At 32.7% G+C, this 20,852-nt stretch overlaps 1 pseudogene; it reads left to right on the top strand.

Moving 5' to 3' along the window:
• Window positions 1-431: 431 nt before the first annotated feature.
• Window positions 432-20,852, top strand: part of LOC107505431 — a 60,255-nt pseudogene continuing 39,834 nt past the window's right edge.

Below are 20,852 nucleotides of genomic sequence, written 5' to 3'. Positions count from 1 at the left end.
CAAATGAACAGAGAAACAGAGACTTACAGACAACAGTTTAGTGGTTACCGGATGGAAGGGGAGCAGAATGTGGGGGCTAGATAAGGCAAAAGGGGGTCTAATACAGGGTAACAGAAAGAAATTTAAGTTTGGGTGGTGAACACACAATGCCATATACAGATGATGTATTATAGAACTATATACTTGAAACCTATATAATTTTATTAACCACTGTCGCCTCAATACATTTAATTAAAAAAAAATACAGTAATATATTTATTCTACTAGACTCAAGAGAACATTAAGAGCTATTGAACTTTTAACATACTAACGAGATGGAGAATAAATCCAGATAAATGAAAGGTTTAATGGATTTTTTTTTTCATGTATGTTGGTCAAGAGAAGCTGTCTCTGATAAAGATCAGAAGGAAATGAGGAGTAAATGAAGCAACATGGTGGAGGAATGTTCCTGGCAAAGGGAGCAGACCGTCCAAATTCTTGGAGGAGGAGTAGCCTTGGCATGTTCGTGGAAGACCAAGGAGGCCAGTGTGACTGAAGTTGTGGGGTAAGGCTTCTTCAACTAGGAAGAAGCAAGGAAGGGTTCTATTCAGAATCTCAGAGAGAGTATGGCCCTGTAAACACCCTGAATTCAGACTTTTAATCTCAAGAACTGTGAGACAATACACTTCTGGGGTTTTTTAGCCACTGAATTTCTGACACTTCGTTACAGCATCCTAAGCAACTAATATACTCCATTTCCTGGTCTGTGTACTCTGTGTTTTAGTTCTGGCCTTTCCAGGGAAATGCAGAAGGCAAACCCCACTACTCCACTACTTTAAGAGTAACTTTTTTACAACTGAAAATATATTTCTTACTTTAAGCAAAAATATGAACACCAAAACGCATCTTCAGTAACATAATTATCAATTTTAACTATAGCAACTAAGGCATGAGAGTTAAACTTAAAAAAAAAAAAGCCGACATCTATAGTTTTTACTGTATGACACATACCATGCTGTTGACCACACAGAGCTGTCAAAACTACTGTGCTTTACATATCATTTATATATTTCCATTTTTACATATGAGAAGTTAAATGACTTGTCTTATTTCATTGGCAAACCTTGAACCCAGGCAATCTGACCCTACATTGCTGTGCATATCCTATGCTCTCTGCCTCATTCTGCCTTAGAATCACTATTGAGCAGGCTACATTTTTTAGTGGATGATTAGGTTCCTTTGGCTATTATTTGTTTTCCCAAACCTTTTGTGTTTGTTTGCTACCTGTCTTTAATTTCTTTGCCTGTAGTTTGCTTTCAGTTCTAACAGCAATTTCAGTTCTATCAGTCTGTTTAATATTGAATTAACATTCTAGCAATCTTTTTGCCAGTACTAAATTGGCTCATTCTCTCTTCAACTGTTCAGTAAACTGACCGTGCAAAACAGCCTTCATGATTTGCTAAATTGAGTCACTTGTGCTGTTATTTATGTTTATTATAAACTGTTATTTACATGGCAAGCCATAATCTTGATGTACAATGATAGCATTAATTGACTGCATTTGATTGTGCACCTTAACTCTACATAATTTGCCTATAAATTTACAGAAATTTGTTGTGTTGTTTAGCGTGGGAGGCTCATGACCATTTTTGCAAGGATGCTTTATCGATGTTGTTCTCTCTAATTACCTGTATGTGGTGTAAAGCTTAACCTCACAGAAAGGTTTACAGTTTTCTGCCAAAGCAAAATTCCCCTTTATCCCTTCTTAGTGATGTTTACCTCTCATACTGCTTTCTAAATCAAAGGCTATGAGACCACTGGTTTCTACCTGTGGCCAGATAAATACACTATTCAGTCACAAATAGAAATTCCCAGGAAAATCTAACACTCATAGAAAAAAAAATAGAGCTCAGTACAAAGATACAATGGCTTTTTCTTAAGCCATCAGCATCTGTTGGTTTTAAAACTGGCATTACCTACCATAGTCTCCACACCAGTGCTCTGTACCTAGGCTTTACCTCGGAATCAAGTGTTAAGTTTTTAAAATGGTACATGTGATCAAGAACTTTTTGCCATACTAGGGGTTAGGGGGTGAGCGTGGATGCTGGCAAATCTATTTGTAAATCACACCACAGAGAAATATAATGCATGCACAATTGAATAGTTTCCCTCTCTGTAGTTAGAAGGTAAAATGAGGAATAGAATGTGGAAATACACTTTCACATTCTGGCCCATTCTGAGAAACTAGTGAAGAGACCATATTTAAAGAGGTTGACAACCTAGTAACAATCATTTTGGGTCATTTATCCTCTTTCACTCTGCCCTGTACATACCCCCAAAGACACACACTTTGTTTAACTTCAAAGGACTAAGAAAAAAAAGCTAGAGAGTAAAGAAAATCAATAATTCTGAAGGTAAATGAGAAGCCCTGTATTTCTGGTGAAGATGGCAGAGAAGGTAAACACAAGGCTTGCCTCCTTTCACAACCACATCAAAATTACAATTAAGTTACAGAACAGCCATCATTGGAAGTCACCTGAAGTCTAGTTGAACAGAAGTCCTACAACTGAGAACATACAGAAGAGGCTGTATTGGATAAGAAAACAAGACCCACACTTATGCTTTGTACAAGAGATTCACTTCGGATTGAAAAACACACACAGATAGAAAGTAAAGAGATGGAAAAAGATCTTTTATGGAAATGAGGAAAAAAGAATTTAGGAAAGAAATATTTATACCAGACAAATAAACTTTAACACAAGACTATAACAAGCGACAAAGAACCACACAGTAATCCCAAGTAATTACTCTCCCACTTCTGGGTATTTATTTGAAGAAACCCAACGTAGACATGTGAATCTTTATGTTCATTGCAGCATTATTTACAATAGCCAACATATGGAGGAACCCGGACGCCCTTCAATAGATAAATGGATAAAGAAGAGGCGGTACATATATATAATGGAATATTTCTCAGCCATAAAATAAGAATGAAATCTTCCTATCTGCAACAACATGGATGGACCTATAGGGTAAGGTGCTAAGTGGAGTAAGCCAGACAGAGAAAGACAAATGCCATATGATTTTACTTATGTGTAGAATCTGAAGAACAAAAGAAACAAATAAACCAGGAAAAAAGTCATAGACAGCGAGCAGTTTGATGGCTTCCAGAAGGGAGTGGGGTTGAAGGGTGGGTAAAAAGAAGTAAGGGATTGAGAAGTACAAATTTGTAGTTACAAAATAGTAATTGATTGTGTACCACCTCCCTTTCGTTCACCCACAGCCTCGCTGGGCTCCTCCAAATACCTGGTCACCACAGGACCATTTATCTAGTTTGTCCTAAGTAGAGATGACTTTAAACTGGTATAATCTTTCTTAGGATAAATGCCATATTATTTAAAATTTAATATTCCCAATAATATTTCACACATGGACATTGTAGGTCAACTCATTTGTCTATTATTCTATCTGTTTAGCAGAAGATAAAATAATCATTATGTAAAAATGAACAACATACAAATCCATCTAATATTATGATTTCAGTTTGAGGAAATATACCATATGCTGTTTTCCCACTTTATCAATAATGCACTGTGCTTTGCTGTGAGTACACTGAGCCCTGATCCCTAAAAATTAGGAGAGATGTGCCATGTTCATGGATTGGAAGACTTAACAAGGTAAAGACATCAATTCCACACAGTTTGATACAGTTCTAATGCAATTTCTGTCAAGATCAGACCATGGGTTTCGTAAACATAGACAAGCTTATTCTTATATTTATGTGCAAGGGGATGGGACCTAGGAAACTAAAACATCTTGAAAAAGAAGAATAAAGTGGGAGAAATTACTTTTCCCAATATTAATATTTAATGTTCATAAGCTTAATTAAGACATAGTAGTAATGTTGAAGGGATAGATATATAGAATTTTTCTGATTTAATTGTCCTTTCTGCAACCAAAGCAAGGATATCTTGTGTCTCTGAATAGCTTTGTTTTGTTTTGGCAACTGTGACCAGCATGGTCTAGTAGTCACATGTATGAAAATGTTTAGCTGTTAGGACCAATTATATTATTCAGTAACCTTTTCTCTTTCAGCATTTTAAATATTCAAGTGGTTATTTCAATATGACAATGCTTTGCTACCTGTCTATAATTATTGCTAAACTTGTTTTTCCCTGCTGATATACATAAAATTATAATAAATTATAGAAATATACTTCTTTAAGATTTAACTTTACAACCAAATGCGAAATTCATTGACCATATTTCATATGAGGTTGTAATTAAAAACATGAAAAAATTATATAAAGTCATCAGTTTGATTTTATAAATTATTCTCTTGGTAAAATTTGCGAATATCTGTTCTAATTAATAAAATTCTAGATTGACAAATATCTAAAGATTATTTTCCCCACCCTTTCTACTCTCAAGCAGTGGTGAGATCACTTCAAAAGAATCTGTGACTCCAACCAAGTATGATCAACTCTCTATCCTATATTTTTTCCACTTAGTTTAACTGCTAGAAGTTAAATTTTGTGTAAAAGAGCAGTTCTGAACATGTTCTTTATGCCTCTGTTTTTGAAATTGTGATACATGGTCACTTTGAAAGCCAATTGCTTGGAAAACTTGCTTAAATGCAGATTTCCAGGACCCACCAGTGACTCACTGAATTTAAATCTCTGGGGATGGTCCTCAAAACCTGTGTTATTTTTATCTTCCCTAAATTTTGCGGCTTACTCCACAGAATGTTTTTGCTCTGGACTTTATACAAAGTATTTTCTTCTCTGTAGCCTATAGCATGTACTAATAAAATTATGCATCTTAAAATCAGTTTGACAATTACTATTGCTATTCGAGTGTCCTTTGTGAAAACAGTGGTTCATTTACAATTCCATGCACATTTATTTTGACAAAAATCATACGATGAACATGAGATGAATTAGACGTGATTTCACCTACAAATGCCCATCCATTTTACTTTAATAATTTATTTTCTTCAGTTCTATCTAGACCCATCTATTTTCCTAAAATAAGAAAACACAAGAAACAGAAGACCTAGGAGAAAGGGATAAGAACCTGAGACTGTTTCAGTTCATGTGCAGTCTTCTACAAAGAGGGCGCAAAGTATCTCTGCACAGTAGTTAGGAGATATTATTCCTTTCCTTTCTCACCATGCATTTTCATTTTCCTCTATGATCTTCAGTTTTGTGCAGATTTCTTATTATAGATACTTAATGGAAGTAGAATTCTATGATTTGTGGCCACTGCATATATCATGCCTCATGTGTACGTGTGCGAATACAGTACAGACCTAAATACGTGCTCAATACTGACCCCTTAAGTCTCAAAATTTAAAGGACAGGGTATCAACAAATTGATATAAAACTCAATCAGTAGATTTATCATAGCTATACTCTGAAACAGGGTAGCTATAGACATGGTTATTTTATAGTGCTATTAATTAATTAATTAAAGATGATCATTTCTTCCCTCCCATGTACTATGTCCCAACTCTCCACCACGGACCTGTTCTTCCATACTTGCTCAAGATTTTGATCCCTCTTTTTTTTTTTTTTTTTCATTTCTTTCAATACTTACTCTCCTCTTCTATGTTTTCAATCTTTTCCTTCTGAATTATTTCAGCATTCAGATGCACCCTGTTATGCTCCCATATTAAAAAATAAAAGCAAAAACAAGTAAACACTCCTCTTCAACAAAGTTTATATCTCCTAACATATAAAATCTTCTGCTTTCTTTCATAGAATTTTCTCAAAAAAAAAAAACTGTTTAGAATGACTGTTTCCCCCTATTTAGTTTCCTTTCACTCTAAAATGTACTCCAATCTGGTTTCTACTTGAATTGATTTAAGAAAACTGCACCCTCATCAGTTCTTAATGACTAATGGATTTAAATGACTCTGAATTTTAATCTCCAGCTATGAACCTTCTAATGAGATGCAAATTTATGTATTCACCTACCCATTTGATATATTCACTAGAATACTTCTCAATGATAAAAAAAATATGCTTGAAAATTTACCTACTTTTTCCTCCTTTATCAGGTTTTGCTTATTTTTCTTTTTTTCCCCCAAATTTAAATAAATGGCACTTCTTTCATGCAGAAACTCAAAATAGTTGTTTTGAATAGTTGCCACTTCTCTCATTCTCTATTCTCTCTCATTCTCCTCTTATTCTCTATATGTAATCCATTACATACTTATAACAATTTTATGGCCCCAGTATTTCTTGACTTGCTATAGTTGTTTGCATGTCTGCCAGCATCACTAGCTCAAGCCACTATCTTTTTTTTTTTTTTTTTCTGGACTACTGCAATAGACTCCTTATTCTGGCCCTCAAACAGGTCATTATTCATAGATTTGAAAATTATATTTTACAACTAGACATTTAATCATGTCATCACACTGCTAAAAACAAAATCTAATGCCATTCAATTTTTTCTTGAGGAAGTAAATAGGACCCTGTAAGATCTCTCCAACTTCCTCTCCAGACATTCTGTCCTTAATTCACTGTGCCAATAACATTGTCCTTCCAGTTCTTTGAATTTACTGACTTCCTGCACCAGATATTCACACACGTTATGAATTCTCTGGCATGTCCTTTACCTGCCTAACTGTTCATCAAAGTTCAGATCTCTTCCTCAAACTCATGCTTTAGTCTGCTTGTTTAATTTACAAAAAACACACTTATTTATTATAAGAGATTTTTAAAATTACTTTTGTGCTCTTTTCATTTATATATTTATTCATTTATTTACCTTAGGTTTGCCATTCCCACTAAAGTATGTTTCATAAGAACATAGCTTGTATGTATTTTTTTAAGCACTGTGTATCTAACATGTGTCATAGAGCCTGGAAATATAAGATATTTAATAATTGCTCATTGAATAAATAAATGGATTAAGTGGAAAAACAACTGAGATAGACTTTACTTTCTTCTTGTAATATCTCAAAAATAGCACATGATGATGCATTTACATGTGTTGCATGATATAAAGCCAAATAATATACAACATTTAAGAATTCTGAATTTGTTGTAGCAAATTAATGTAACCTCATTATAAATTGCTTGGAGCTATCCATTTACAAAATAATGCCACAAATGTGAAAAACGAAAGCACTGAAATGAAAAATGATTCCAATTTTAGAAAGAACATTTTGAATGAGAACATTAACATTTGCAAGGCATTTATTTTCAATTTTTAGCAAAATGACTAAGTGGCAATATGTGCTTTTGCTTTGTGTATCAAGGTATAGTTGGTTGATTCTACTTAAATGCTGGAGTGAGTATATTATATACTAAAAAATATGTTGAGTCTAATTGCTCTTACTTCTCAATCTAAGCCCAGGGTGTTTAGTAATAGTCAGGATCTGCTTAATGAAACCGTGACTTCTGCTTAATATAAGTGATAGATTTTCATTCTGGCATCTGTGTAAGGTGGTTCACACTACTTGATAAGTGAAGATTCTCTAAGGACAAAATAATTAAAAGGATTTTTCAAGGTGGCAAGATCTAGGTTGGCTTTCATGGACATCTGATTCTAGTTGATATACTTTGGTCTACTAAGCCATTATGCTTTTTCTTACAAGGATCACTGAAACCATAAACTTAAGTCCTAAACTCAAACATCATAAGGAATTTTGGGGGCTTTATACTTTAATTTTTCTGTTTTCAAGCTTAAATTATCAGCCTTAGCTTTCTATGTTAAAAGTGGCCAAGAGAATACTTGTGATGCTTTACTTTTGTTGTTACTGTTTTTGCAGATAAGAGGAGGTCTGGTGACAGGGAGTTTGGGGAGTTTTTTTGTTAGCTCTGTTATTAAATATGTCCCCTGCTAAACAGAAATTTTAGGCATTTGGCAAAAATTGGAAGGCTAACAATTTTGAAAGTGTGAATATAGGAAATCAAATTAAGTTTAAGAATCTATAATCTGTTAAAGGCATTTCTCTTCACATCTCAGAAGAATGTGAGGTGCATCTGCATAATTTAAAAGTGTGCTATCTTTCATGATCTATCTACACGTTCCTTCTTGGGTTTCTGCAGTTTATTCTCTATGAGGTAAAAAAGGGGCTAAGAAAGAAAGAGATGATCTACGAATGAATTGTGTCTTACTAGTTACAGGAAAGTTAGAAGATCTGCATAATATGTTTCTTTCTAATTTGACTCTCTTTTATGGATTTTGATGTTTAGCCAAGAAAAAAAAAATTTCTTCAATCGTTGAAAATTTGGTTATAAATTGGCAAAATGATGTCAATCATTTAACAGGTATTAGAAATATTATTTGGTCTACTAAGAGCCTTCTATTGGTGTTTCGAGATTCATCCACAACTAAATGCCCTGCCCATTAATAATGAAGCATTTTTTTCCTTCCATTCTAATTTCTAGGCTATTGATAGAGTTGGTGAGTTAAAAACATATATACCTATATATTTGGGTTATATTAAAAGCACGTTTGTTTTTCCTCATTAACTTTAAAGGTTTGTTTTGGTTATCATAAATTGTTTTTGCTGTGATAGGACTATAATACACATTTCACCATTTGTGCCAAAGTTTTGTACCTATAAAAATTTGGTAATCTGGATTAGAGGGTATGAACTTTACTAGATATTTACCAAATTGCTCTAAAAATCTGTTTTAACAATGTATAATCTCACCAGCAATGCAGTGTTCCTGTCAGTCTATACCTTCGCCAATACTTAGTATCGCACTTTTCTTTTAAAACAAAACAAGACTAAAGTCAGAGGACTGGCACTATCCAAGTTCAAGACTTCTATAAAGTCCCAGTGATCAAGACAGTGATTGGCAAAAATAATAGACAAATCTGTGGAAAAGAATAGAGAGCCCACAAATAGATCACCTATACATATAGTCAATTGATCTTTGACAAAGGAGCAAAGGCAATACAGTGAAGCAGTTCGTCTTGTCAACAAATAGTGATAGAAAATTGAACATCACATGTAAAAAACATAAAGCTAGACATAGTACTGACATCCTTCACAAAAATTAACTCAAAAAGGATCATAGTCCTAAATGGGAAATTCCTAGAGGAAAATGTAGAAGAAAATATAGATGACATTGATCGCGGCAATGACTTTTTAGATACAATACTAAATGCATAGTTTATGAAAGAAATAATTGAAAAAGCTAACCTTCAGTAAATTAAAATTGGGTGTATTGTAAAGACACTGTCAAAGAGTGAGAAGATAAGCCACAGACTGGGAGATACTATTTGCAAAAGGTGCATCTGATAAAGACTGCTTTCCAAAATATACAAAGAACACAAATTCAACAAATAAGAACAACCTGATTAATAAATAGGCCAAATAACCTGAATAGACAGACAGTTCATCAAGATAGAAAATAAACATGAAAATATTCTCAATATATCATAACAAAATTGCAAATTAAAAATAACAAAGAGATACCATCATACATCGGTTAAAATGGGAAAAATTAAATACATTGACAAGAGCAAATGCTAACAAGGATGTAGAGCAAGGAACTCTCATGTATTGTTGGTAGGAATGCAAAATGGTCTAGCCATTTTGGAGGACAGGTGATTTCTTACAAAACTAAACATATTCTTACCATGTGATCTAGCAATCTCATTCCTTGGTATTTTCTCAGACACGCTGAAAACTTATGTACACACAAAAACCTGCACATAGATGTCTATAGCAGCTTCATGCATAATTGCCAGAACTTGAAAGCAACCAAGGTGTCCTTCAATAGTCGAATGGACAAATGAACAAATAAACTGTGCTGCATCTAAACAATGGGATATTAATCAGGATTAAAATGAAATGAGTTATCAAGACAGGAGAAGAGATGGCAGAAATTTAAATGCATATCACAAGGTGAAAGAGGTTAATCTTAAAAGACGGCACACTGTATGATTCTAACTATGTGACATTGTGAAAAAGGCAAAACTATGGGGACAGTGAAAGAATTAGTGATTTCCCAGGGTTAGTGAGAGGGAGGAATGAATAGACACAGTACAAAGAAATTTTGGATAATGAAACTGTTCTTTATGGAAGGCAGATATGCTCACCAATATACCACCAACACTGAGAAAAACTATGATACTATAATAGTAGATACATTTGTCAAAACACATGTAAGATACAACACCAGAGTAAGGTCATGTAAACTATGGATTTAGTGTCATAATGCCACCTCAAAGTTGGTTCATCATTTGTAACAACTGGACCAATATGTTAAGGTATGTTACTAGTGGGAGAGGCTGTGTCCGAGAAGTGTACACACACACACACACACACACACACACACACACACACGTTGTAGGTTGCTTATTGAACAACTTTTATGCTTCAGGTTCTCTCCTCTCTACCTCTGCACCACTGTATTTTGTTACAATTGATAACTGAAGCAATCTGTTCTTTGTCTATCAATTTCCCAGATTTTAGATTTTGTTAATTACATTCAGTAGCACTGTTTAATATGTTTATCGGTTCTTTGTATTTCCTGTAAATAGGATGTAGGATTTAAAGGCTTACATGGACACGCATGTGTGCATGTGTGTGTGTGTGTGTGTGTAATTTTTGTTGTTATTCATTTTGTTTTATTGGGCATAGTTGCTATCCATGTGATATTCTAGTTTTCCCTCAGGATCATATAATATCTGGTTGTCTCTATTTACAATATTAGCATTGTGTATGATAACTGTATAGATCCATTAATTCAGACCAAAAAAAGTGGCATTTTAATCAAATCATTGCTTCCTACTATATTACATGAAATACTTCTCTAAAGTGAATATTCCTTTATTTAGTGTCATCTAGTATTTGGTTACTTAATGAAATAGTTTAGGAAAGAAGTGATATATGTTTTTTATCAGTTTCAAAAGAATGCAAAACATTTTTCAACAGTAACCAATTGATAATTCTCTTTTGTTTTGTTTATTAGTCTCATTATGAACTCAGGGCTTTAAATATATTTTGTATATTTTAATCTATTGCAATTGATACTAATATTCAACTTTCCAAATTTTGGTCAAGTGGGATCTTTTGCAAGATGATTCCTGAGTGGTTTTGACATAGCAATTAATATCTTTGAAAGAATCTGCACTTTCTGATATGGCAATATAGTGCATTTCATCTTTAATGTCTCCTGCCTCTCTCATTTTTACAAGAAGCCCTAGTTCCTTCCAGTGAGAGAAAAAAAAATATATGGATGCAGATGAAATACACACATATTTTTAGACCAAATTTAGAGTTATTGCTAATGATTGATTACTATTTCTAAAGTTTTTTTTTCCCTGGAAATGTATAGAAAATGTTTATTCTTCCTCAAAGATGTTTTCTTAAAGATATTTTTATTAACGATCCCTCGTGAGCTCATTCTGATGCATCCAATTCAAATTCAGGGCCTCCAGAGTTTTTACTTAATCTCTTTTACATTATATATGTTCCTCACATCAGTGCTGAGAATTCCAGTTCTCAATAACCCTGAAATTGTTAGAATTAAAATTAAAAAAATATATATTATGCATTTGCTTTGTCACACACTACACATACAAGCATATCATTATAAACAATGTGAACACTAAAACAAAAATATGATTGCTTAAACATTTAAGATTTTCATTTGCAGTTCTTTTTTGTCCTTAAAAGATATTCCTCTGAGATATATTGTCAAATTACTGTGCTTTAAAGTCACTTTTACTATTGCTTCTCTTTATACCACCAACTAAATATATTTAGGTTCATTTATTGTTTTATTTTTAAATACTTATGTAAAAAAATGTAACTCTAAAGGTAAATGAAAAATATTTACAAATTTCCAAAGTTATATCTGTGAAATAAGACATATTCAAAGAAGTCTAGGATCTGGGCTTCCCTCTCCATGTTATTTTCTCCTTCCTCTCAGAGGCAACTGTTTCCTCCCTATTTTGTTTATCTTATTCTTCCATTGTGTATTTATTATTCTGTTTTTAATATAAACAGGTATCTCTTTTTCAATATTTTGGTATGTAGGAAAGTTTGTGCTTTTGTTCTTGTGGTTGCCTTCTTCATACTCAATTCCTTTCTACAGCACAATGAATGAATTCACCTTGTTTTTTTTTTTTTTTTTTTGGTTATTATCTATTGGTTCCTTATAGGTAACACTTAATAATGAAATTAGTTACTAAATTCTGCTTCTTCCTGTCTTCTTCTCTCTTCCCCAGCATTCAATTTGAAGTAATTCAGTTTAATTCACACTTTATAACGATAAGGTTATTAGCAAGCATGTTTGATCTCCTATTCTAGAGTTTGATGATGATAATCACATTTGATTTGGCCTCAATTTTGAATCAACCCCATCTTCTAAATATCCTCCAATTTTCATTCCTTCATTTCCTAGAAATCATAAGTTTGGAATATTTAAAAATATTATTTCCTGAATATACCATATGTTCAACTCTGAATCATATTTATTGAATACATTATCTAATTTTAGTTTCATACTTTAATGAAATGATTAAATGAATATGTTATAATTTAATATTGTCCCCCCATCCTGTTTTTCAACCTCCAAAAGATTCTGAAATAACTTGTAGAACATAGAGGTTGATTGTTTTTATCAAAATGTCAAGGAAATAGAGCCCAAATCAGGTAAAATTAAGATTCACAGCAGATGGGAACTGAGAAACTGTCTAGCATTAGAGAATGAATACACTGGGAACTTGAAGGTCTGATGGATTCTAAAAGTCATTTACTACTCCTAAAAAAAATCTTCCTAGTTTTCAGACATTTTAAAAAAAACTACTCTATAGAGAAAATCTTGGATTAATTTTCAACTTAATATTATTGTTAATATCATACATGTAAACAACAGGAAACATAAATCCTGGATTAATTTTCAACTTAATATTATTATTAATATCATACATGTAAACAACAGGAAGCATTTGCAAAATTTTCTTATATCAAGAGTAATTTAATTATGTAAAACCTTTAACTCCATATTTGTTTAAATACCTATATATAGATGTAGGATCTGTAAGGAAAGATATGGCCTTCTTTCCTGTCTTTCATTAAGCATATCATGTTATCTTTGTTCGTGTGAGTAGCGGTGCAGCTTGGAACGTCGTCTTTGCAAACTTTTCTCTTTATAGCACATACTCTTGATTTTGTCAGTTATGTAAAACAAGGGATTTATAGAAATATTTATCATTTACCTCTTAGGTAACATTCACTAGTATAGGCGCTTGTATTAAAACAATAAGTCAGATATAATAGAAGCCTTCTGAATCTTTACATCCTAGTAGAAGACACATGCAAACAGACACTTCTAATGAAGAGAGCACTGTGACAAGTCAGCCTTCCTTACAGAGGAACTTATATGAAGCATTCAAAGGGTTGGGAAGTAAAATTCCAGGCACCAAGCTGGGCTTAAATATTCCTATGATATGATTTTATGGCATGGGATCGCTCTTAAAATCCAAAATATAGGATTGCCCTTACTAGGCAATTGTGCATCTGTGAGTGTAGTATTGTTTTGGGCAGGAGAAAAATAAGATCTCATTACATCTTTAACATTGTATTTTGGCCAATGACTTAAAGAAGTCATGAGGCCATTGATCTAAAAACCATAATGCAAACATTACTCTGGCAATCACAAACTACTATACTAGCTTTTAGAAAATTTAGATTTTGTGTAAACACATTTTTAAAGTTCTTTATATTTATGATGAATTATGAGTTAGATTCATTTGAAATGTACAGTAGTTTAGATAGAAAGCCTTTTCGATACATAAAATTTTAATATTGTATATATTATAGATTGCATATTGTATATTATACATTATGTTTTATATGCTTTTACAGAAATATTTTAAAATAGTAATGTGAATCATGGTGTACATTGCAATTTGGCTAAATTACAAACACAGTTTTGAACTTTGATTTTCTACCTGTATAAAGAAATGACTGAATACCATTTCATGATCTTGGTGTAGAGGTTAAAGTGAATCTTCCATTCAGTTCGATTGTCATTTTTGTGAGGCATTCTGGATTATGTACCATTTGTAAGATAATGCACAATTAAATGTATAACATTTTTCAGCATTTGGTGGTAAATTTTGAAAGAGAAAATTTATTTTGGGAGGTTGAATATGGTAACAGCAGTTTAATGGTTCACTAATAATAGAGTAGAACCTAGCACAGAGCAGGCCTGTGATTAAATTTCATCTGCTTCAAAGCATAATCATTAGTACATATATTTGAAATATAGAACTAAATGTTCTGAGATTTTAGAGAAGTTGTAGCTTTACTTCAGAATACAAGGTGGTGCTGTTTCATTTTACAAACAAAAAGCTGCTGTTTTCAAAAGCTAGTAAAGCTAAAATGAGGACATTATATCTTATAAAGACAGCAAGAATACAGAAGAAGCCAATTCCACACCTCTGCATGCCAGTTATGATTTTATTTAATGGAAAATAGATAACTTATATCTATACAACCTGCACAATGTAAATACAGAGGCAATAACAATATTCAACCAAGGATGAAATGTTCATTTTTTAGTAGTTTACAGGGTTCTGTAGCCTGCTATATTAACAGTGGCTGCAAAGGTCCCAGCCTTAAGGGAATAAATATATGTGCTTTCTGAAAAGTGAATGAAAATTAAAGTTTATTTCTAGTTCTTATTGGCTTTCTGTACTGACAACCAACTATTTTCCTGGTTTTGTAAATGAAAATCTAAGTTCATCTTTTAATTCCAAATCTATTGACCTATCACATTAACCAAGACCAAAAGCTCCACTGCCTTCTATTTAAATGCTAATCACCACTGCCAATTTACAGTATAAATTTAAATGCTACAAAAAATGGGGCTTTTTTTCATATCAGTCTTTCTCTGTACTTATTATAACTTTGCATAAAGAATATAAATGAGAATTTGGTGCCTTCTTTCAATGTCAGATTTTCTGTGTGACACCAGTCAAATTAAGTAACCTTTCTGTGCCTGATTTTTAATCCAATTTTAAAAGATGCCTAATGGTAACACTTTCACGTAGTTCTTGAGGTATTTACAATGTTTGTGAAACAAATTAGGAGGATATTTTTTAAATATGTTTGTTTGTTTACCGAAAATTGTAATTATTTTCTAAAAAAATGCATTTATTTTCTTAAAGCTGACTAGGGAGGAAAGAATAGTACTCTTTACTTATTTTGGCATAAAATAGACTTAGTTAAATAATGCTTTATATGTAGTTTCACTGACAGAATAAATGGTAAACCCATTTATTGATAATATATTACACGGCATTATTTATTCTATGGGGTACAGAAATATCAGGAACACAATCTTGAAAAGATATTTATGTCGGCAGAATTTAAGTCAATGAGGACAAAGAAAGCAAGGTAGTTCATTTACCAAAAGACCCACAATAATAAAAATGTTTAATAAATGGTAACTAGGTTTCATCTGCTGAGAGGAGATCACAGAACCTCTGAAGTTTCTGTATATCTATACACTATGGCACACATATTAGAGATACCACTTAATATACTTGAGAAGTGATATAAATTAAGACTTTGAATCACACTGGAGCCAAATTTGAAAAATAGATATGTAGCTTACTGTTGTGTGGTCTTGGGCAAATAAGCCTCTTTTTGAGAAAGTTCCTTACAGCTACAAAATGGAGATAATACTTACTTCTCTTATAATTAGATAAATGTTTGTTTATATGAGATAATTCACATATAGTGCTTAGCAATAGTAAACATTCAATAAGAACTAGATAATTAAAGCTTTCCAGTAAATGTAATTTTAAACAATCTCTAAATATTTTAAAAATACTCAGTTATTAAACTTTACTACTTTGTTTTTCTGTAATCGCATATATGAGATAGAGAAATGGTTAAAAAACTATTTCATTGCTTCCAAAGAAAACAGCCAAGAAAATGGAGGACGGGGCAGAGTAAGCTTACAGTGGAGAAACCTGACAAACACTATCTCTGCCATGTGATCAAGGTCAACATCAAAAGTGATGTCACTGCAATAATTATAGGATGAAATGGCATCTTACTTCTGTGGTTCTCCTTCCAAAAATATATAACCCCTGTCTAATCAGAAGATAAACATCATAAACATCAGACAAATATCAACCGAGGGATAGTCAATAAAATTTTTAATGAGTACAAAAAAAGAAAAAAGAAAAGCTTATGAAAATCTCCCAGCCGAGAGGAGCCTTAAGGAGGCATGATGACTAAATACGTACAGGTATCTGAATCTGAACCACACTCTAATACGTTCTCTAACTGGAGGCAGCCCTTGGCTATCATTAACACAACACTTCGAAACAGTCATCAACACTAGGTAATGCCATTATATGTACCTCTTCACCCTGTGCAGAAATATGGATTAAATAATGGATAGATTGAAGATACAGTAAGTTATTTCATTAAAATGGGATAACATATAAACTCTATCAGTAAGCATTCAATTTTATTTGAATTAAACAGAAGAAAAAGAAATAGGAAAAACTAAAGGATCTAATGAGCTTCAGATAAATGTTTCTTTGTCATAGATGTTATTTGCAAAAGATCAGGCTAAGGTTAAAGATTTATGAAACACATTATGAGGTTGAATCATTGTTTTTTTTTTTTAAATCTACATGCTTCAGTTTTTTTAGGGTATCGATTTACTCTGGCTATAAATGATGAGGTAATTAGCTGCAGGATAGAGCTTATTAATAGACCTATAAACATGATGGCCTGAGACATCTGAGTAACTGATCCTTGTTCTTGTTTCATAGTCCTGAGTCAAGGAATATACTTACATCAAGCTATGTAAGCCTGGAGAGGGTGATAAATGGAATTGGGGCTGATGCTGGGTATAAGAGATCTCATCTTATTCTTGTATTTTATATTATGTAAACCTTAAGACTGATGGGGAGCACTTGGCTCAGAGGAGATGGTCCCTGGCACATAGGTACTAGCTTGAATTAACACTATTTTAGGCTTATGTAAATAAGCCTATGTATACAAGGCAGGGCTAAGAAGAGAACAGAAAATATCTGAAGTGACTCACCTTCAATCGGAAATTATTTTTGGCAACTCCTTGTGAAGATTTGGGCGTGTAAAATTTTGTCTTCCCATTAGCTCAGAACATGTTGATTTCTCTTTCGTGTACTTCAGCTTTGCTGACTTTCTTCACCATTCTTTAGATAAATAAACCCTGAGTGACTGATCTAGTGGTTTGTGTGCTTGTTCTTTCCATTATCTTGTTCCTTCTTTTGACACAGGATAATAGAGTGGAAATACATTATATTTTTCACACCTCGTTCTTTCTCATAAAGTTGTGCAAATTATACTATTACATTTTATTTTTATTGGTTAAAGCTTTTGTTTTGTAAACATAATGCTTCCTGTAGATCTCCTCATCAGTATCTTCATTACTGATTTTATATTTTGGTTTATTTTTTGATTGACTGGGTCTGACATTCAGGAACTTATCTTTTATAACGGAATCACAAGTATTGTATTATCTGAGTAATCTTATATTTGATAAAATCTCTCTTGCTTTTGTAATTGGCTAATATCTGGTCAGTGTTTAAGGAGTTTGAGGCCCTTGTTTTATTTTTCTGAGAACTGTATAAACATGGATTTTTGTTATCTTCTAGTATTAAATGTTATGAAGTTTTAAATAAGCCTAATTTTTTTCTTCTTATAAGTGTCTTCATTTTTCTTCCAGGATGACTAAAAATTCTTTATCCTGGATATTAAATAATATAATTTGGATATGACTCATTGTTAGCAGTTCTATATCAAGCTTTTCCTGGAAAATGGTGTGCCACCCAGTCTATAGATGCCTTCTTCCTTCATTGCAGGCATTTTTTTCTCTTGTGGTACATTATTGAATAATTTCTCATTCTACTGTTCTCTACTTCAGGAATATAAATTATTCTGATGTTAGATTATCAGAATTGTACAACTAATATCTGCTTTTACTGTGATTATCTCAGGACTTATATCTACATAAAAATATCCATTTTCTTTCTGTTCAGTTTCTGCTTCTGAATCTATTGATCCCCACCTCCTTACTTTTTGACTCATGACTTATTCCCTTAGCTCTGTAGTTTTTTTTTCTTTTTTAAATCTCATCCTTTTTTTAAATCTCCAATATTTTGTCTTAAAAAAAAAAAAAAGGACAACTGATTTCATGTTCTTCCTCAGTTGTTCTAGTACACCAAACTCTCCTTTACAACAGAGCTCAAATTTTCCATTTGAGACAACCGGGGTATACTACATTCAATAATAAAGAATCCTTCTCCCCCATTACAATTGTTCAATCAGAGAGAAGTTCAGTTTTCATTTCCGTAACAGCTCAGGGTGGATGTGCCAGATTGGTAGATGGCTCCTCCACATAGGTGTTCAAGGACTCGGGCTAAAAGGACTCTGGATCTTCAACATATAGCTTTTAAGTTCATTTTAGTCACTGCCATCCTCATCAGACAAAAGGGCAAAATGCAAATACCCAGGTCCAGAGAGTTTCCCTGAAGCAGTTTCCATCACATCTTCTATTCCTTGGCTTTCATTTTTTCTGGACTAGTTTTTTTTTTTTTTTAATTCTGCAGTATTTTTGCATATTTCATGTCATTTTATTTTCTTTAGATATTTAGAGAATTCTGCCCAGATTTTCTCTTTGTACTGATTATTTTAACTTCTTGATTTTCTTCTTAGACTTGCTTAATCTCCCCTCTTAATTAACTTTGTGGACCACGTGTTTTGTATTCTAAATATTTTTTTCAGCCACTATGTCTTTAAGCAGAGTAGCATGGGGAAAAAAGAGGCAATGCTCTGATGCTCTAAGTTTTACATTTTTTCCTAAGGTCATCATCTTTTGAAGTTTATGGCATCGGAGCATGCCCTTTCTTTTTTTTTAACTGCAAATATATTTAAAATTTTTATTATATATATTTCATGAGGAAGGAGAAAACTTATTAGGCTTTCATAAACTACCATGATCTTTACCAGAAGTATTACTTTCATTTTTTTGTTTTTATTATTTTTTTGTATCAACTATGAGAGCCAATACTGTTAACTTGTTTACCATTGTGGTATAAATGATATTTAGAATAGTGTCTGAATATTAAACTATCAAATCATTTATTTCTCAATCAATGAGTGATATATGAATGGTATTAAACTTGCAGATTATGTTCCTATTTGATGTTTTCTTTAAGGGAATTAAATGCCCATGCAATAAGTGAAATATGACTGAGATCTCTGTTCCAAACAATAGTGTAGAGACATTCTCTACTCATTATCTGGCGGTCCAGTGAAAATTAATACCCTCTGGATGGATGTATTTCCCACATTTGGAAAAATAGCTGGAAATAATTTCTAGACTTTGTGGCATTTTTTTTTTCTAAAAATTAAGATAAAGATTCTTAAAGAGAAACACACTCACTTATTTTATGATGTGTTTTCAAACTTGAAAAAGCAAAGAAAGTCCTTCATCATTTTAGTGAATAAATGAACTGTGTTACTAATTTTAAATACTAATTCTAAAAAATGTTTCATCAAATGGGAAAAACTTAGTTTGCTCTAAAATTTTGATACTATTTATTTTTAACTATAAGCTTACCTTTAAATATAAAAATAGTAATACAGTTTTAAAATATCACTATTACACTCACAAGCATCAAAATAAAAGGAGGCAACTTGTAAAAATAGTTTCCTTTGGACTGACAGCAAACATGAAATCTATAGTTAATTTAGACAGTGAAGTCTGTGAGAAAGGACCAATAATGAACCTTCAGCTTCAGTTATACATAAAGCAGCAATTTTGTGTGTCTGGAATACAAGCCTTGAACTGGGATTTATGATTGCCATGTGCAATGTATTCCTTATACACCATTTTTTTTTTCTCTTTTTGCTCCAGTTTCATTTTTATAGACTGTCATATACTATATGTGAACTCATTTTTACACTAAACCCTTTGGCAAACTCACCTCAGTATTTAAGGAATTGCCTGTCTATTTGAGAACTTGGCTTAAAACAACAAAGGGGCAAATGGTATAAAGATGGCAAAAATCTGCTTTCTAGAGTAACAGCCAATGAGCAGAAAATAGACATGTATACAAGTTAGGCTGAATATCTAAAATGAGTTATGCTTAATTATAAACTATGTAAATCTTTAAGTTGCATTGAACCATAGGTTTTGTTGAGCTTTCAAGTCTGTGAGGCAAGAGACGTGTTGTGCATGTCCAACGCTGGGGAGGCCCACACATGGGACTGGGTCTTCTTTTAGACACCTTCACAGAGACCTTACCCATGACTTGTCCTGCATTCTTGATAATTTTGTTCCTTTTTTAAATTCAACTTTTTCAAATGACATTATTTAGATCCCACTGGTTTTCTAAATTGTGCTAAATTCTTTCTGAATCTTTATATTATAATCGTATATATGGTTACATCCATTACAGCCCCATTTCTATTACTTGAAAGCTAGTTTTCATGATGAAATAATGTACTTCGTAAAAATATAACTTGGCACATGTAAAACTCTACTTATGGCATTCCTGAAAATATGTTTGTCCCACAGTCTTTTCCATCTCACTGATGACAATAGTTCTTTCTCTCCAATATCACATTAAATTTTCCAAAAATTCTGTTGGCTCTACTTTCAAAACATATTAAGCATCTGAAAACTTATCATCACCCTAATGCCACCACCTTGGTCCAGGCCACCATAAGCTCTTCCTTGGATTATTATATAGCCTCCTACAAACGCTGCTCCACCCTTGCCCTGATAGTTTATCTGCAGCACACCACTCTGTTAAATTCTATAACATAAGTTACACTGTGCCACCTAGAAGTCCATCTTGCGAAGTAAAGCAAAAAT

This window comes from Rousettus aegyptiacus, unplaced genomic scaffold (genome assembly GCF_014176215.1).
Source record: "Rousettus aegyptiacus isolate mRouAeg1 unplaced genomic scaffold, mRouAeg1.p scaffold_m13_p_1, whole genome shotgun sequence".
NCBI lineage: Eukaryota > Metazoa > Chordata > Mammalia > Chiroptera > Pteropodidae > Rousettus > Rousettus aegyptiacus.
This window is presented reverse-complemented; position numbering and strand designations above follow the sequence as displayed.